We start from the raw sequence: 19,961 nt of genomic DNA, 5'->3' as shown, positions 1-19,961 counted from the left end.
GGCCCAGTTGGATTCACCTCAGCCACTGCAAGTTGCAGAGAGTGCTGGACCCCTAATTCGGAGTGGTGGGGAAGGCTAACTACAAAGGAGCCCCATCGTTTAGGGTGAGGCGTCTCAATGTTGATGAAGAATTCATCGATCCCCACTCCGCTAGGCGAGGGGCTGTCCCGGTGTCCCTGCCATCCTAGTAGCAACGGGGCTCCATATGCCAGATGGATCCTCTGCTGCGTTGTGGTTGGAGCGTGCTATGGTCTATTGACTCATCTGAACAGACCAAATGACAATGTTGCCCGTGGAAAACGATGGTCGCATGATGAGAACTTTGAGGACTGGTCATGGGACCCCAGAAACCCATACGAAACCAACACTTGGTACCGGTATGTCAAGTTCACTGTGAGAGCTCACACACAGGAGGGGTGTTATGTGTGTTTGAAACTCCCCCCTTCCTCCACACAAGTTCGCTTGGAGGCCAGAGCAATGAATGTCACTGAAGCAAAATGTATGGCATCCATGGGAGGAGTTGGATATCAGCACCGTGCTGTCACAGTCAGTGATACCGACCCTTACCGCCCTGGACTTGTTGACGGTGCCTGTGATCAGCTATTCTGGACAAATCTCAATGTGACTGTTAGAGGACGAACAATAACACAAGTGGCCTACACAGAGAGACCAGCTGGAGTGAATTACACATGTTACATCCAAGGTAACAGGACCCACGTCTCCATTAACGACGACTGCTCTCCAGGAGGAAACTGGATGGGAGCTTTGGACATCACCGATGAGTGTCAAGATAAGAGAGCCATTTCAGGTGGTGAGGGCTCTCCAACCAACATGGCTACACCATCGAACGGAACATACTTCATACAGAATGGCTGGTGTCTTTGTGGTCACAAGGTTTATCCGATGCTGCCCGCCAACTGGACAGGAGCGTGTGCACCAGTGTGGGTGACGGACCACACCTACAGGATACGACATCATCAGATGACAGAAGCACACAACTCTTCTGGACGTCGACGCAGGGCATTTGCAACCTTCGACCCTCATGACCCTGTCTGGGGTGCAAACGTTCCAGATGACCATAAAGTATGGTCCGTCGGAGACAAAGTTGTCCTTGCGCTCTTTCCTCAGATTGGGGTTGGGAAACTATCGCTCTTCATCGTCGTTTTCAATCCTTTGTGAATCTCTCACTGCAAATCAACGATGGACAAAATAGAGAGATTCAGGCTATTAGACTGATGGTCTTGCAAAACAGGACGGTTCTGGACTTGTTGACGGCAGCCCAAGGTGGTGTGTGCCACATCATTGGGACTTCCTGTTGCACATACATACCAGGAGAAAATGACACCCACATCGATGACGCCATGAATTCACTGAAGAACTTACAGCAGGCCATGTCTAATGACAAGGTCCCACATCAGTTTGATTTCTTTTCGTGGCTATTCTCTGGCAACTGGTGGCAACTGCTTTTGAAATTGCTGTCTCCTGTGCTTGTTGTGCTGGTGGTGTTGTGCTTGTTTACGTCCTGCGTTATCCCATGTTTGAAGTCTGCTGTGTCGAAGTTTGTGTCCTCTACTGTAGCCCAAGGTCATATACCACTTCTTAGAGATGACGGATGTGATGACGATAATGACACGTGGATTGCGTAGATTGCTGTTCTGTTGAGCATGTTTTACAGAAACTTGATGATTTCACCATCGAAAATGCTTCGCAAGTGATGGATACAATGATGTACTGTTTCTGTGTTTTTGTTTTTTTTATTGTTAGCATTCTGGTCGCCTGTGGCAAAGGGGCCGTGTAAGAATTTTACTGCTAATGACATCTGGCCAGCAGGTTTTTCGTTTACACAGTAAGTTTGATCTGGGGTATCAAGGTAATGCCTCATCTTCACTGGAAAGTGTTGCTATCATTGTTTGTTGTTTTTTATTTTTTTACTATTCTTCTTTCTTCATTATACATATATATGTGTGTGTTTTTTTTTTTGACTTGTCTTTGTTGTTTGCGGTGGCATAATCATATGATAAAACAGGAGGGAGATGTTAGGGTTTTTCAAATTATCCTTATCGTTTGATTATGTTGGAATGCAACGGGTAATAAATAACCTACCTCGTCTCATCCTACAAAAAGGTCGTAAAACATCCCCTGATATGTTTTGACTAGAGCGCAAGGGCTTCCTATTCAGTCTACTCTTACCCCCACTCTTTCTCTTAATAAATATGTCCTTGCAGTTGGGAGAGCCAGACTTCATTCTGGAGCGAGTGAACTCTCCACCTGCAGGTGTCTAAAAGCCCTTATTTTGGTCAAACAACTTTGTTTCTTTATCATATAACATACATAAAAAAATGACTTTAAACTTTATTAAGAAAAAAAAAATTTTTTATAATAATATAAAAAAAATAAAAACAAATAATAAAAAAAAAGCAAAATGGTCTTCAAGAAAGCTTCAAATATTTAGCATTTAATTTCTGTACATGCTGTACACAAAAAAGAGCCTTCGGTTGGAGGCTCCCCGACACATACAAGATGGAACCACCTGCAACACTCGTCACACTGAATCTGGTAAACAAAGAAAAAAGCAAGATCATACAATGCAGCACAATTACAATAATTTACAACGCATGTGTAATTCAATATATTTCTTAATCATCACATGCATTAGTTAACAAGACCTGACATAATTACCCATCTGTTGTCTGTGTCATGTGTAGCTTCCCCCACAAACAAAGCACAAGTCAGATAAATCATCTGTGAAAACAAAGACAGAAGAATTGCTATCGTACTTCCCTGTGTAAAACTTAACTGAGTTGTATATAGCATTGATAGCACAGTCATGACCATTCTTTGGGTGGCAATAACATCTCTTGGGTGCATATTACTTACCAGTCTCTAATAGAAGTGTGGTGGCAATTTGCAGCCTGTACCTATTTATATCGTGTGCCTTTGCTGAGAAGTCTATTTCTTCATTTGAAAGAAGATGTTCTGCAAACTGAAAAAGACAATGTCAGGTGCTGACAGTGCATAAAGAATGCCTTAAATGTTTGCCATCTTTAGCCTATATATCGTACAAAGAATTCTACTGTCAGACAATAATTTGTTTTAGTCCTTTGTTGCATGAACTCTAAATTAGTTTTTTTTGTTTTGAGTAATGTTTGTTTAAGTTTTTGCATAATTGAGTGATATGAGTTTTGTAAATATAGTCTGTAAATCAAATGCATACTTTCAAAGCAAAGACACCACAAGAGGTTGAATCTTGTTGCCTGGGATGGGGGACAGTGCCACAAGTCCACCTGGAAACATTGCACCCTTTGTTGCGCATGAACGCCCTGAAATATAAGAGCCAGCACATAAACACAAATTTCAAGTTTTATCCGTCAATTACATAATTTGTATTGATAAAAACAAAAACCTAGTCCACTTTCAAAAGAAAGCGCACATCTTCAGTTAAATGTTGATATCACAATAGAACTCTGACTTTTAGAAGCTGTGCTTACCGGGTTGATTCCAGGCATTTTTTAATGTCCATTTGAGACTCACCAAGAGGATCAAGCAATAAGGACCTTTTTTCCCCTGGCCTGATTGCCTATATTTTAAACACAAAATATGAGGTTTTATTATTCATATGCATGAATTATCAAACATTTTGCACATAACTATATATTTTTTGCTGTAATGTTACTCCCTCTTGTGGCATTAAAACATTTCTTTACCGCCAGCTTCCAATGATTATGCTCATTGACAATGCCAACAATAAGTTTGTATTCCACCGGGTTGGTCTAAAAATAAACAGAAGAAAAAAATACGTCTGTCAATAATTTCAATAAAATGTGTAAAGAACAAAATTAATGCCAATTGAGTTTTTTAATAAAATTGTTATAATGTCTTAATAACGTTGTTGGGCCACTAATTGGCCCGGCAACAATATTAAGACATTTAACTTCTTAACTTCATTGATAATTTTGCAAGATATAATTCAATAAACAGTACTAATACAGACAGACCTTGAGTCTCTGGCTCTTTCCATTCCATAAATTAGTCATTGCAAATGAGTCAATATAGGAAACCTTTTCCACGCTGATTTGGTTGCGTTTGTTCACCAACAACATGAGGTACGCGTTAATAACCTGTAATTGAAACGGCAAACAAATTGAAACAGAAAATATTCCCCACCCCCCCAAAAAAATACAGTGCTGCCAATTAAGACTTGAAACAAAACAGTCAAACCGAGAAACCTAAGTTTCAGATATGACAACATAATTTTACCTCAGATTCCAGCTCAGATTTGGGTCCAACGTTCATAATGTCCCAAAAGAACAATTTGTACGCCGATTTTTGATAGGAGAACATGGACGTGATTTCCCTTCCAGGCATCTTGAACGTCTGCCAAAAATAAGTCAGAACAATACCTCAAAATGCAATTGGAAATGTGGTTCATTCCATAGCAGCAAGTGGCACTTATAAAACACTTTGTGAGTACAAGACCTATGTGCCACATATCCATAATGTATGTTTTAATATGTTTACAGTTTTATCATGAATACATCTTACATTTGTCCACATTTTCCCTCCTTTGTCTAAAAGTCAAAGACAGTCGTGGTGGTGTTGCGGTATTAAGAGCAGGGGAAAAGGGAGCCGTGGCTGGAGGAGCTGTGGCTGAAGGAGCAGTGGCAGAGGGGGTGGTGACTGGGGGAGCTGAGGCTAGAGGAGCAGTGGCAGTGGGAGCGGTGCTTGGAGGAGCTGCGGCTGGTGGAGCAGTGGGAGAGGGAGCGGTGGTTGGAGGAGCTGCGGCGGGAGGAGCAGTGGCAGAGGGGGCAGTGGCGGGAGGAGATGAGGCTGGAGGAGCAGTGGCAGAGGGAGCGGTGCTTGGAGGAGCTGCAGCTGGTGGAGCAGTGGGAGAGGAAGCGGTGGTTGGAGGAGCTGCGGCGGGAGGAGCAGTGGCTGGAGGAGCAGTGGCTGGAAGTGCTGAGGCTGGTGGGGATGGTGACTGTGTCATCCAGGAGGATTCTCCTTTTTTGTTTTCATACCTATGAGGCACTCTTTGTTTATTTTCTTTGTATGGTTTTAGGTAGTCAATGTTTATTTTGGGGACCAAGGCTCCATTCTCATCCTGGAGGTCAGCTGTCTTACCCTCAATTGCCACAATTTTGTATGGCCCCAAAAAATTGGGGTTCAATTTTTCTCCCTTTTTTTGTTGAGACCTGATATTTTGTCTTAGAACAAGATCTCCTATGTGTACAGTTGGTGAGGTCCCTGCGATTGTTTTTGGGTGCCTTGTTTTTTCCTGCGCTTTTCTAATGTGCTCTCTAACTTGCTCAAATAGTTGGTCTTGTTCGTTATGGTTTTGTGCCATAACTTCCATCCCCACCACATCCTCCACAGTGCCATCAACCTTCAGAAAAGGAAAACATTTGCTGTCATGATTAAAGTGTCAACAAGTGTTAGTTTTATATTTGTGTTTTACAATTAAGATGTACCTGTCACGGTCGGGTGGAGCATGGAGCAGGACGACCAAGTGCAGCTTGGACCAGGGTTTATTGGCGGAACTCAAAATACAGACTCGGTAAACTGACATGACTTAACAAAACAAAATTACTTCCCAACCAAAAAATACTTGAAACCGACAGGAACCAAAAGGACATGAAGACGACACGACAGCAACCAACACGACAACAACCAATGATCCGACAGGAAGTGAGGGGCAGACAGGACTTATATACATGACAGGTAACGAGAGGCAGGTGGGAATAATCACACTGATCATGGGCATACAAGAGGGGAGGGGCAAGCACACAGACAGAAACCAAGACAACAGACACATAGTGGAGCAGTTGGGGACGAGACGTGACAGAACCCCCCCCCCCCCCCCCCCACAAGGGACGGCTCCCAACGTCCCAAAAAAAAAACTAGGGGAACCGAACCGCACTCGGGCGGCGACTTGGGGGACAGTACCGCACTCGGGCGGCGACTTGGGGGACAGAACCGCACTCGGGCGCCAACTTGGGAGACAGAACCGCACTCGGGCGGCGACTTGGGGAACCGAACCGCACTCGGGCGGCGACTTGGGGGACAGAACCGCACTCGGGCGGCGACTTGGGGAACCGAACCGCACTCGGGCGGCGACTAGGGGAACCGAACCGCACTCGGGCGGCGACTTGGGGAACCGAACCGCACTCGGGCGGCGACTAGGGGAACCGAACCGCACTCGGGCGGCGACTTGGGGAACCGAACCGCGCTCGGGCGGCGACTAGGGGAACCGAACCGCACTCGGGCGGCGACTAGGGGAACCGAACCGCACTCGGGCGGCGACTTGGGGAACCGAACCGCGCTCGGGCGGCGACTTGGGGAACCGAACCGCACTCGGGCGGCAACTTGGGGGACAGAACCGCACTCGGGCGGCGACTTGGGGGACAGAACCGCACTCGGCGGCATACGAAAGTCAGCGCCGCAATCGGCGGCATTTAAAAGTCCAGATCGCGATCAGCGTCAATCGGAAGGCGGAGCTGTGGCAGCAGCATGAGCCACCACGCGCCACAGCAGTGGGAGTGGGGCCAGGGACGATCGCGGGTCCGGCGCAGCTGGCCCAAAATCTGGCGACGCCCGGAGGTCCTGCAACGCTGGGCTGGAGCCCGGTGGTGGCCGCGAGTCCGATGGCGCCGGGGGACACTCCGATAGCGCCCGCGGGTCCGGCGTCGCGGCAGCGAAGTCCGATGACGGTCGCAGAGGCGATGGTGCCGGGAGGATCTCTGATGGCGGCCGCGGCTCCGGCGTCGCGGGAGCGAAGTCCGATGACGGTCGCGGAGCCGATGGCGCCGGGGGGGAATTCCGATGGCGGCCGTGAGTCCGGCGTCGCTGGAGCAAGATCCGATGGCGGCTGCAAGCCCATGGCGCTGGAACATGCTCGGATGTGGATCGGGCGTCGCAGCGGGAGCTGGTGGTGAAGGGGGGTCCAAGCGCTGGTCGCTGTGATGGTCGGATCATTCTGTCACGGTCGGGTGGAGCATGGAGCAGGACGACCAAGTGCAGCTTGGACCAGGGTTTATTGGCGGAACTCAAAATACAGACTCGGTAAACTGACATGACTTAACAAAACAAAATGACTTCCCAACCAAAACATACTTGACAGGAACCAAAAGGACATGAAGACGACACGACAGCAACCAACGCGACAGCAACCAATGATCCGACAGGAAGTGAGGGGCAGACAGGACTTATATACATGACAGGTAACGAGAGGCAGGTGGGAATAATCACACTGATCATGGGCACACAGGAGGGGAGGGGCGAGCACACAGACAGAAACCAAGACAACAGACACATAGTGGAGCAGTTGGGAACGAGACGTGACAGTACCTAAACAAATTCAACAAGCAAATTGTCCTTGATCGTATAAAAACTTCTCCATGATACTGTATATCCTTGTAATGGATCATGGATCTTGATGTGCCAAAATCTTACCTCGTAGTGTTCTGGCACTTGAATGGGGTAGCGTGCCTCTCTGCCGAACATTAGAAAGTAAGGCGAGTACTTTGTTGTCATTTGTTTTTTGGTCCGCAAACCAAACATAACTGCATCCAAATATTCATCCTACCTTTCTGGATGCTGACAAACCACTTTGCTCAGAGCTCTAAAAAACAAAATCAGTTTTAAAATTGCGCTGGTGACAGTGTTGTTGTTTTTTTATTAATTTTAAAGAATTGTATATAAATGACTCCAATGACAATTTTTCAACCAAAATGTGTTTTTTCTGACCTAACAGTTTTTATAGTGCATGTTATTTACTTTGAAAGTGCCTTGAAAACAAAAACAAACTCATGAGCGACATCATAACAAGAAATTGTCAAAGATTAATGTGGGTAAATGAAGTATACTCACCTTTGAATTGTTCCATTTAATTTTTCCACCAACCCATTAGTTTGAGGGTGGTATGGTGAGCAAAGGCTTCTTTTTATGTCAAGCATTTCACATACTCTCTTGTTGATCTGCAGTTGCCAGGGGAAAGAATAAGTAATTGAGTTGGGCAATTTTGCAGTGAAATAGTGTTTGAGAATGTGAGCTTAACAGCATCACTACACTGGCTTTGCATCACAAATACACAGAAGGAAAATACAACACCCACAAGTGCAACAGTCACAAAACACGGACAAAATACAATGAGCAGTAAGAAACTTTTTATTTTTTATTTTACTCCAGCTATTTTATGAAGTTCGACATCCTTTCGTTGCTTTCATTGGCCACACAAAATAAAGTTGCAGGCCAGATATGCCCTCAGGGACTTGTATTTGACAGCTATGATGAAGATAATTTCTGCCAAACACTGTAGTACTTACTGCATTGACAAATTCTTTGCCTTGATCTGTCAAGATCCTTTTTGGCGACTCAAATTGGTAGACGAATTTTAGGATACAGGCGGTAACATCAGCAGCAGACTTCGACCTCAATGGATAGGCTTGAGGCCATTTCGTGAAATAATCGACCATCACGCAAATATATTGGTATCCATCTTTTGTCTGAGCCAGTTTGCCAATGAGGTCCATGCCCAAGAGTTCAAATGGCTGAGACACCTAATAAATAAATATTTATAAAAACAAATTGTGTTAAACTGATGTTGCTGAGAAAAATAGTTATATAAAGTATGCCACATACAAAATACTATATAGACCTTGGGTCAAAATAGAGAACATTATTTGGATTAACTGACCTGTATAGGCATGACCTCTGTTGGGCTTTTTATTGATATGCCGGCTGCCTGACATTCGGTGCACTGGGACACCTGGCAATGGCAAGTTTTGTGGAAAAGTAGTCATTGTTAATAAATGCATGCAAAAAGAAGGGGAAGATCTTAGATAATCATTTTGAATTGTTTGCAAAAGATACAAAGGAATAGTTTCATTCATTATGTTTGCAGGCTTAAAAAAATGAACAAATAAGTATACTCTTTTTGTATTGTTTACATACCCACTCATTAATGTCAACAGACATCGCTTGCCAGTAATATCTCAGAGAGATGCTGTGTCTTGTTTTATTTTGCCCGGCGTGTGCCCCTGCCGGGCTGGCATGAAAACTCTTAAAAATTTCATTTGCCTCTTCAGCACCACAGACAACCTTCACTTGGACTGCCTGGCCTGTGCCTTTTTGGCGGCAATAAAACAGCTCCCCTCCTGAGTCGAAGTAAAAATAAAACGTTGAATTAGCACCATACTTGTGGTAATTCATGAAGTACTCACTCAATACACCTAATTGCAAATTTGCTACTTGGACAAAAAAAAAAAAAAAAAAACAGTTTCATAATATATCAAATGTTCACTCAATGGGTCTACAACCAAATATGTTACTTTAGTTTGATAATTTATCAAATATTTACTCAATAGATCTACAAATAGTTACTTGAAAAAAACATTAGCTTGAGTTGCACTCAACAAATTCAACAATTTCCTTCATAGTGAGGTGTGTTATATATATTGCGTTGAACATTTTATAAGTCAATTATTTGTGTTATAGAGTAATTACTCTAAAACTTAAGTTTCTGACGTTAGTGTAGAAATTAGCAGGTTCTGCAATGTGAATTTTTGGTGCGTCTCTGGATCTAATTTGCTTGATTTATGTACGTTGTGTATCTTACCCTCAACGTCGTAAAAAGAAGCTTTTCTTCTCAATACGTACTTCTCCTTCTTCGTAATACCATTAAAAACCACCATTAAATACCATTAAAATACCTATGAGGCACTCTTTGTTTATTTTCTTTGTATGGTTTTAGGTAGTCAATGTTTATTTTGGGGACCAAGGCTCCATTCTCATCCTGGAGGTCAGCTGTCTTACCCTCAATTGCCACAATTTTGTATGGCCCCAAAAAATTGGGGTTCAATTTTTCTCCCTTTTTTTGTTGAGACCTGATATTTTGTCTTAGAACAAGATCTCCTATGTGTACAGTTGGTGAGGTCCCTGCGATTGTTTTTGGGTGCCTTGTTTTTTCCTGCGCTTTTCTAATGTGCTCTCTAACTTGCTCAAATAGTTGGTCTTGTTCGTTATGGTTTTGTGCCATAACTTCCATCCCCACCACATCCTCCACAGTGCCATCAACCTTCAGAAAAGGAAAACATTTGCTGTCATGATTAAAGTGTCAACAAGTGTTAGTTTTATATTTGTGTTTTACAATTAAGATGTACCTGTCACGGTCGGGTGGAGCATGGAGCAGGACGACCAAGTGCAGCTTGGACCAGGGTTTATTGGCGGAACTCAAAATACAGACTCGGTAAACTGACATGACTTAACAAAACAAAATTACTTCCCAACCAAAAAATACTTGAAACCGACAGGAACCAAAAGGACATGAAGACGACACGACAGCAACCAACACGACAACAACCAATGATCCGACAGGAAGTGAGGGGCAGACAGGACTTATATACATGACAGGTAACGAGAGGCAGGTGGGAATAATCACACTGATCATGGGCATACAAGAGGGGAGGGGCAAGCACACAGACAGAAACCAAGACAACAGACACATAGTGGAGCAGTTGGGGACGAGACGTGACAGAACCCCCCCCCCCCCCCCCCCCCACAAGGGACGGCTCCCAACGTCCCAAAAAAAAAACTAGGGGAACCGAACCGCACTCGGGCGGCGACTTGGGGGACAGTACCGCACTCGGGCGGCGACTTGGGGGACAGAACCGCACTCGGGCGCCGACTTGGGAGACAGAACCGCACTCGGGCGGCGACTTGGGGAACCGAACCGCACTCGGGCGGCGACTTGGGGGACAGAACCGCACTCGGGCGGCGACTTGGGGAACCGAACCGCACTCGGGCGGCGACTAGGGGAACCGAACCGCACTCGGGCGGCGACTTGGGGAACCGAACCGCACTCGGGCGGCGACTAGGGGAACCGAACCGCACTCGGGCGGCGACTTGGGGAACCGAACCGCGCTCGGGCGGCGACTAGGGGAACCGAACCGCACTCGGGCGGCGACTAGGGGAACCGAACCGCACTCGGGCGGCGACTTGGGGAACCGAACCGCGCTCGGGCGGCGACTTGGGGAACCGAACCGCACTCGGGCGGCAACTTGGGGGACAGAACCGCACTCGGGCGGCGACTTGGGGGACAGAACCGCACTCGGCGGCATACGAAAGTCAGCGCCGCAATCGGCGGCATTTAAAAGTCCAGATCGCGATCAGCGTCAATCGGAAGGCGGAGCTGTGGCAGCAGCATGAGCCACCACGCGCCACAGCAGTGGGAGTGGGGCCAGGGACGATCGCGGGTCCGGCGCAGCTGGCCCAAAATCTGGCGACGCCCGGAGGTCCTGCAACGCTGGGCTGGAGCCCGGTGGTGGCCGCGAGTCCGATGGCGCCGGGGGACACTCCGATAGCGCCCGCGGGTCCGGCGTCGCGGCAGCGAAGTCCGATGACGGTCGCAGAGGCGATGGTGCCGGGAGGATCTCTGATGGCGGCCGCGGCTCCGGCGTCGCGGGAGCGAAGTCCGATGACGGTCGCGGAGCCGATGGCGCCGGGGGGGAATTCCGATGGCGGCCGTGAGTCCGGCGTCGCTGGAGCAAGATCCGATGGCGGCTGCAAGCCCATGGCGCTGGAACATGCTCGGATGTGGATCGGGCGTCGCAGCGGGAGCTGGTGGTGAAGGGGGGTCCAAGCGCTGGTCGCTGTGATGGTCGGATCATTCTGTCACGGTCGGGTGGAGCATGGAGCAGGACGACCAAGTGCAGCTTGGACCAGGGTTTATTGGCGGAACTCAAAATACAGACTCGGTAAACTGACATGACTTAACAAAACAAAATGACTTCCCAACCAAAACATACTTGACAGGAACCAAAAGGACATGAAGACGACACGACAGCAACCAACGCGACAGCAACCAATGATCCGACAGGAAGTGAGGGGCAGACAGGACTTATATACATGACAGGTAACGAGAGGCAGGTGGGAATAATCACACTGATCATGGGCACACAGGAGGGGAGGGGCGAGCACACAGACAGAAACCAAGACAACAGACACATAGTGGAGCAGTTGGGAACGAGACGTGACAGTACCTAAACAAATTCAACAAGCAAATTGTCCTTGATCGTATAAAAACTTCTCCATGATACTGTATATCCTTGTAATGGATCATGGATCTTGATGTGCCAAAATCTTACCTCGTAGTGTTCTGGCACTTGAATGGGGTAGCGTGCCTCTCTGCCGAACATTAGAAAGTAAGGCGAGTACTTTGTTGTCATTTGTTTTTTGGTCCGCAAACCAAACATAACTGCATCCAAATATTCATCCTACCTTTCTGGATGCTGACAAACCACTTTGCTCAGAGCTCTAAAAAACAAAATCAGTTTTAAAATTGCGCTGGTGACAGTGTTGTTGTTTTTTTATTAATTTTAAAGAATTGTATATAAATGACTCCAATGACAATTTTTCAACCAAAATGTGTTTTTTCTGACCTAACAGTTTTTATAGTGCATGTTATTTACTTTGAAAGTGCCTTGAAAACAAAAACAAACTCATGAGCGACATCATAACAAGAAATTGTCAAAGATTAATGTGGGTAAATGAAGTATACTCACCTTTGAATTGTTCCATTTAATTTTTCCACCAACCCATTAGTTTGAGGGTGGTATGGTGAGCAAAGGCTTCTTTTTATGTCAAGCATTTCACATACTCTCTTGTTGATCTGCAGTTGCCAGGGGAAAGAATAAGTAATTGAGTTGGGCAATTTTGCAGTGAAATAGTGTTTGAGAATGTGAGCTTAACAGCATCACTACACTGGCTTTGCATCACAAATACACAGAAGGAAAATACAACACCCACAAGTGCAACAGTCACAAAACACGGACAAAATACAATGAGCAGTAAGAAACTTTTTATTTTTTATTTTACTCCAGCTATTTTATGAAGTTCGACATCCTTTCGTTGCTTTCATTGGCCACACAAAATAAAGTTGCAGGCCAGATATGCCCTCAGGGACTTGTATTTGACAGCTATGATGAAGATAATTTCTGCCAAACACTGTAGTACTTACTGCATTGACAAATTCTTTGCCTTGATCTGTCAAGATCCTTTTTGGCGACTCAAATTGGTAGACGAATTTTAGGATACAGGCGGTAACATCAGCAGCAGACTTCGACCTCAATGGATAGGCTTGAGGCCATTTCGTGAAATAATCGACCATCACGCAAATATATTGGTATCCATCTTTTGTCTGAGCCAGTTTGCCAATGAGGTCCATGCCCAAGAGTTCAAATGGCTGAGACACCTAATAAATAAATATTTATAAAAACAAATTGTGTTAAACTGATGTTGCTGAGAAAAATAGTTATATAAAGTATGCCACATACAAAATACTATATAGACCTTGGGTCAAAATAGAGAACATTATTTGGATTAACTGACCTGTATAGGCATGACCTCTGTTGGGCTTTTTATTGATATGCCGGCTGCCTGACATTCGGTGCACTGGGACACCTGGCAATGGCAAGTTTTGTGGAAAAGTAGTCATTGTTAATAAATGCATGCAAAAAGAAGGGGAAGATCTTAGATAATCATTTTGAATTGTTTGCAAAAGATACAAAGGAATAGTTTCATTCATTATGTTTGCAGGCTTAAAAAAATGAACAAATAAGTATACTCTTTTTGTATTGTTTACATACCCACTCATTAATGTCAACAGACATCGCTTGCCAGTAATATCTCAGAGAGATGCTGTGTCTTGTTTTATTTTGCCCGGCGTGTGCCCCTGCCGGGCTGGCATGAAAACTCTTAAAAATTTCATTTGCCTCTTCAGCACCACAGACAACCTTCACTTGGACTGCCTGGCCTGTGCCTTTTTGGCGGCAATAAAACAGCTCCCCTCCTGAGTCGAAGTAAAAATAAAACGTTGAATTAGCACCATACTTGTGGTAATTCATGAAGTACTCACTCAATACACCTAATTGCAAATTTGCTACTTGGACAAAAAAAAAAAAAAAAAAACAGTTTCATAATATATCAAATGTTCACTCAATGGGTCTACAACCAAATATGTTACTTTAGTTTGATAATTTATCAAATATTTACTCAATAGATCTACAAATAGTTACTTGAAAAAAACATTAGCTTGAGTTGCACTCAACAAATTCAACAATTTCCTTCATAGTGAGGTGTGTTATATATATTGCGTTGAACATTTTATAAGTCAATTATTTGTGTTATAGAGTAATTACTCTAAAACTTAAGTTTCTGACGTTAGTGTAGAAATTAGCAGGTTCTGCAATGTGAATTTTTGGTGCGTCTCTGGATCTAATTTGCTTGATTTATGTACGTTGTGTATCTTACCCTCAACGTCGTAAAAAGAAGCTTTTCTTCTCAATACGTACTTCTCCTTCTTCGTAATACCATTTGGGTATTCACGTTTTGTTTTGTAGGCAATAATTTGTTGGTAAATAGTTGGGTCCATCGTGCGGCAGCGTATTGTTGTCAGAAAACAAATGGCGAAATGACGTGAAGTGCGCACTTACAAAGTGGGGTAAAATGGGTGCTTCGGTGACAAGTTTGAATTCAAGACAATATTGTTTGACCAACAAAGAATGGAAAACATTATTATCTATTTGTTTATTTATTTATTTAACATCCAATATTGTAAAGTTATCAGTGCACAAATCATTTATTTACATTTACACCGTTTTAAATGGGGGGGGAACATATTCTCACAGGGCACCCATGAGGATATGTTCCCGCCTGTAACTTGGGCTACAGACTCAAGGTCTGTCCGTATTAGTACTGTTTATTGAATTATATCTTGCAAAATTATCAATGAAGTTAAGAAGTTAAATGTCTTAATATTGTTGTCGGGCCAATTAGTGGCCCAATAACGTTATTAAGACATTATAACAATTTTATTAAAAAACTCAATTGGCATTAATTTTGTTCTTTACACATTTTATTGAAATTATTGACAGACGTGCACTGATAACTTTACAATATTGGATGTTAAATAAATAAATAAACAAATAGATAATAATGTTTTTTAATAAAGTTTAAAGTCATTATTTTTGATGTATGTTATATGATAAAGAAACAAAGTTGTTTGACCAAAATAATGTCAGGAATGAGTTGAGCCAGGGCGACCAAATGCAGCTTGAACCAGGATTTATTGCAGGGAAAAGGAGTTGGAAGGGAGGCAGGTGGGGAACGAACGACACAGACGGGAGGAAGACTCACGGCCAGCAAAACAGACAGACTGACCGACATGAAGTCCCCTTGGACAAGATTAAAATTCTGACCGTGAGCCTTCAGACAGACCGAGGGAAAACCAGATGACACGAACAGGAACACTGGGCACGAACAGGAATGGACACAACAGTAGACACCGACAGGGAGAAACACACGGGCAGGGCTTAAATACACAGGGTAACAAGAGGAAGCAGGTGACAGACATTACGGTAACGAAAGGGGTGTGGCTGAGCGAAGTGGCACGGGCGTGACAGTACCCCCCCCCCCCACAAGGGACGGCTCCCGACGTCCCAAAAAAGAAAAAAAATCCAAGACTGTCCAACATGGGCGGGGAGGAAATGGGGAGGTGGCCGCACGTCACACACCGCCGAAGGCCGACTGGGTGACGGCCGCTGGATCCACGCCGCCGGAACTGGTGGCGGCCGCAGCATCCGCGCCGTCGGGACTGGATCGGGGGGCGGCCGTGTGTCATGCGCCGTTGAAGCCGACTGGGTGACGGCCGCGGGATCTGCGCCGCCGGAACTGGTGGCGGCCGCAGCATCCGCGCCGTCGGGACTGGGTCGGGGGGCGGCCGTGCGTCATGCACCGTTGAAGGCCGACGGTGACAGCCGCTGGCTCCGCGCCGCCGGAACAAGTGGCGGCCGCTGGATTCGCGCCGTCGGATCTGTTTTGGGGGGGGGGCAACCGTGCATCTTGCGTCGCTTGAACTCATCTCCTTGGCGACCATGCAACAGTTGCGGGAGCCGGCAAAGGGTTGGTCCAAGCGCTGGTCGCTGTGATGGTCGGTGTCTTCTGTCAGGAATGAGTTGAGCCAGGGCGACCAAATGCAGCTTGAACCAGGATTTATTGCAGGGAAAAGGAGTTGGAAGGGAGGCAGGTGGGGAACGAACGACACAGACGGGAGGAAGACTCACGGCCAGCAAAACAGACAGACTGACCGACATGAAGTCCCCTTGGACAAGATTAAAATTCTGACCGTGAGCCTTCAGACAGACCGAGGGAAAACCAGATGACACGAACAGGAACACTGGGCACGAACAGGAATGGACACAACAGTAGACACCGACAGGGAGAAACACACGGGCAGGGCTTAAATACACAGGGTAACAAGAGGAAGCAGGTGACAGACATTACGGTAACGAAAGGGGTGTGGCTGAGCGAAGTGGCACGGGCGTGACAAATAAGGCCAAAGACATTGATAAAGTGCAGTAATAACAGTATCACTGCACAAATCATCAGAAAAAAACAGTTGGAGTCTAGGACTCACCGTTCTCAAAATAAGGGGTGGGGGGGAACATATCTTCACGGGGCACCCGTGATGATATGTTCCCCCCTGTAACTTGGGCTAGGAATGAGGGAACCTGGTCAAATTTGCCACACTACCTGAGCAGACCCCAGGAAGACAGAAAAAAACACAGTTGGAGTCTAGGACTCACCGTTCTCAAAATAAGGAGGGGGGGGGGAACATACCCTCACGGGGCACCCGTGAGGATATGTTCCCCCCCCTGTAACTTGGGCTAGGAATGAGGGAACCTGTTCAAATTTGCCACACTACCTGAGCAGACCCCCAAGAAGACAGAAAAATAACAGTCGGAGTCTAGGACTCACCGTTCTCAAAATAAGGGGGGGGGGGGGGACATATCCTCACGAGTGCCCCGTGTGGATATGTTCCCCTCCTGTAACTTGGGCTAGGAATGAGGGAACCTGTTCAAATTTGCCACACTACCTGAGCAGACCCCCAGAAAGACAGAAAAAAAGCCAGTCGATGTCCAGGACTCACCGTTCTCAAAATGGGAGGGGGGGCACAAATTTTCACGGCTTGACATTTTTTATAGCGTGCCGCAAAATATTGTGGGGTGCCGTGGGAAAATCTCCAATTTGTCCGCCTGTGCGGTGTAGCGCCCGGCAGAGTAATCATATCTTCCATATCAGAAGGTGGCAGCGGCAGGCAGCGATTTGGCTTGAGCTTGCAGACGAGAAAATTGGTGACACTTGGATGCCCATGCAGTAGCATTGACAGCGACGTTGTCATTGTGGATGGCGAGACGAGTCGATAGTGACAGTGATGGAGAAGTTTTTGAGAGAAAAAATGCTGACACTGTACTCAGCACACACTGGTGTGCCGTGAGAGACGTTCAGCTGTGCCGTGGGATTGTCCAATGTTAATTACGGAGCGCATTGTAAACAGGATCGCCAAACCACTGGTCAGTTCGCGCAAGGCCTGGTCAGCCACTTGCTAACTGTGCATGCGTGGAGAATCGGAGAATCTTGAGATTTCATATTGTGTCGGTCTGATTGTATTGCATCGGCACATATTCAGTTTATGTGTGTGTTGCTGTGTGCTTTTGCTAACAGCCACAGACACAATGACGATTGTGGTGCGTTTGTGGTCCAATGGAAATCAGAGAATGCAGTTCAACCGGAGAACCTGGATTGGTTATTTTTCACATACATACAATAAACAGTCAAGTCGAGACACCTCAACTGTGATAGCCACTCAGCTGCTGTCAGAACAGGAGAGCGTCTTTAAAAGTGACTTTGTTCATATTGTTGCAATATTTATAGACCTAGTCTAAAACAGTAAACAAAATCACGTTGATTCTTTTATTTTAATCACAATCACTTTAAATAGTTTATTTCTTACACTGTCTAAAACCTTTTTAAAAAGCTGTCACTTATATTTTAAAAAAGGAATACAATTTAAAGATTATTTAGTATTTATTTCTATTGAATTATTCGACTCTCCATACATATATAGGAATAGGACTTTACGTCTTTGGTTGTAATATAACTGATTTTAATATAGGAGCTTAACAGGTTTTTGTTGGCGGTGTGCTGCGAGATTTTTTCCAATGAAAAGGTGTGCCGTGAATGAAAAAAGGTTGGGAAACACTGATGTATACAACTTACAGAATGGTTGTGGGTTTAATATTTCATATTTGATGGATTTAATTTTATTGTCTATTTTAGGTCTATGTGTAGACCTAAAATAGACGTCTATTTTAGGGTGGGGGGGCGAATGACTCGGTGAACGAATCTTTTGAGTGAACTGATTCTAAAGATTCGGTTCACTTAAAACAGGTATGTAAACCAACTGCCCGTCCTCGCAGGCATCGCCCCGGCAAACATCAGACGAGAAGCAGCCACGCTGGGCCTCTCCCGAAAGGCACATACCAGTGAATACCAGGAAGTTTAATTTTGTCCGATCGCACAACTGCAGCTCACCGCCGAACGCGCAACCGTAGCGTGCCGCCGACCGCGTAACTGCACCGCGCTGGTCGCATTATTGTGACAGAGCGGTCGCTAAAATTTAGAAAATATTTTTAAAGTCCTGATGTACTTTCCAAAATTTAAGTGGCCCTCAGTGCGCGGGGAGCTTAATTTGGTCCGATCGCGCAACCGCAGCGCGCCGGGCGCTCACTGTCGCATTGCTTTAGGAGCGTCTTTGTGTTTTAGGATGGCTTTACAGCTCCAACTTGCTTCCTTTAGAGCAGTGGTTCTTAACCTTTTTGGAGGTACCGTACCCCATCAGTTTCATATGCGCATTCACCGAACCCCTCTTTGGGGTGGGGGCGGTAGTACCGAACCCCATCAGTTTCATATGCGCATTCAACGAACCCCTCTTTGGGGGTGTAATGACATACCAGCAAATCAGTGTGACTTCTGCTGTTGCCTTTGCAAGACCAGTTCAAATATGCGTTATCGCGAATTTGTTCGATCGAACCCAGGTTAAGAACCACTGCTTTAGAGGCATGATTAGAGTTGATGCAATCCTCAGAGTAACGAGAATGTAATAACGAACGGAGTCAGTTGGCATGCGGGTCCTCTCGGCTCATCTCGCAAGGTTAGACAACCAAATTTCGTCTGACATCCGAAGCAAAAACAAATCTCAAATTTTTTGTTCGAATACCGATTTGTTCGAGAACCGGGACGTTCGAAAACCTTGGCTCAGCTGTATATTAAAAATACCAAATTTCAGAATGGCGCAAAATTGCGTCATAGCAAGCGACACAGCACAGGCGAGTTGTAAACAAACAGGTGTGTGAGTGACGGGCCATGGATTCAAAAGGCAAAAGAGAAAGATTGTTGATGAGAACAGAGGGTTTAAGAAAGAATGGACTCAATTATTTGCTTTCATTGCCAATGCTGAAGGATTGCCTGAATGTTTTGAAGGAATGGGGTCAAAATACAAAAAGTCCTGCCTAGCTACAAAAACAGATGTGCTCAAACCTCATTGAATAAAGTACATAAGCAGACAAGTATATTCACATATTAAATCAATAAAAGAAAACATTTTAAGCATATTATTATACCTACACACCAAATCAATAAAGAAGACATAACTAGACATTTTGGATAAGTGGTAATGAGAAAGGTTTTTATAAACTTTATGATCTGATATATATTTCTGAGCACTTTGAAATAACCAATGTCTTTTGATATATTGCCTAAATAGCTTAATGACCCTGAAGGAACTGTGTAATGCATGCCTGATGTTTTTCTCTAAATCATGGACACGGCCAGAGTCGTCTTGACCGTTCAGTACTTGATTGTATCTTATGTTTTGACTAATGCTAGACGCCAGTTTTTGATTACTACTGAACACTCTGCACAGAGGGAAATATTTTGCCTAACAAAGAAAAGATACAGGTGGAAGCATGATTAAACTAAGAATATAATGACGTAAGCAAAGACATGAAGTATCAAAAGCACAAACTTTACATAGTCAGGGAACAGCAATAGATTAATGATGTCACAGC

The 19,961-nt window shown here is 45.1% G+C and overlaps 4 long non-coding RNA genes across 4 annotated transcripts; all 4 read right to left on the bottom strand.

Moving 5' to 3' along the window:
• Positions 1-2,439: 2,439 nt before the first annotated feature.
• On the bottom strand, positions 2,440-4,106 carry LOC125974966 (uncharacterized). The gene is made up of 5 exons (XR_007483803.2): positions 3,489-4,106; positions 3,215-3,320; positions 2,878-2,983; positions 2,680-2,742; positions 2,440-2,553 (listed from the first exon to the last, which is right to left on the bottom strand). It is a non-coding gene; the product is annotated as an uncharacterized lncRNA (long non-coding RNA).
• Positions 4,107-4,257: 151 nt separating this feature from the next.
• On the bottom strand, positions 4,258-5,846 carry LOC125975155 (uncharacterized). Its single transcript, XR_011087456.1, has 3 exons — positions 5,469-5,846; positions 4,543-5,383; positions 4,258-4,374 (listed from the first exon to the last, which is right to left on the bottom strand). It is a non-coding gene; the product is annotated as an uncharacterized lncRNA (long non-coding RNA).
• A 574-nt stretch (positions 5,847-6,420) lies between these two features.
• On the bottom strand, positions 6,421-9,647 carry LOC125975165 (uncharacterized). The gene is made up of 5 exons (XR_007483885.2): positions 8,950-9,647; positions 8,693-8,764; positions 8,322-8,555; positions 7,867-7,973; positions 6,421-7,618 (listed from the first exon to the last, which is right to left on the bottom strand). It is a non-coding gene; the product is annotated as an uncharacterized lncRNA (long non-coding RNA).
• Positions 9,648-11,005: 1,358 nt separating this feature from the next.
• On the bottom strand, positions 11,006-14,582 carry LOC125975164 (uncharacterized). Its single transcript, XR_007483884.2, has 5 exons — positions 13,641-14,582; positions 13,384-13,455; positions 13,013-13,246; positions 12,558-12,664; positions 11,006-12,309 (listed from the first exon to the last, which is right to left on the bottom strand). It is a non-coding gene; the product is annotated as an uncharacterized lncRNA (long non-coding RNA).
• Between the last annotated feature and the right edge of the window lie 5,379 nt (positions 14,583-19,961).

This window comes from Syngnathus scovelli, chromosome 9 (genome assembly GCF_024217435.2).
Source record: "Syngnathus scovelli strain Florida chromosome 9, RoL_Ssco_1.2, whole genome shotgun sequence".
Taxonomy (NCBI): domain Eukaryota; kingdom Metazoa; phylum Chordata; class Actinopteri; order Syngnathiformes; family Syngnathidae; genus Syngnathus; species Syngnathus scovelli.
The sequence above is the reverse complement of the archived record's forward strand: the minus strand, read 5'-3'. Positions and strand labels throughout refer to the sequence as shown.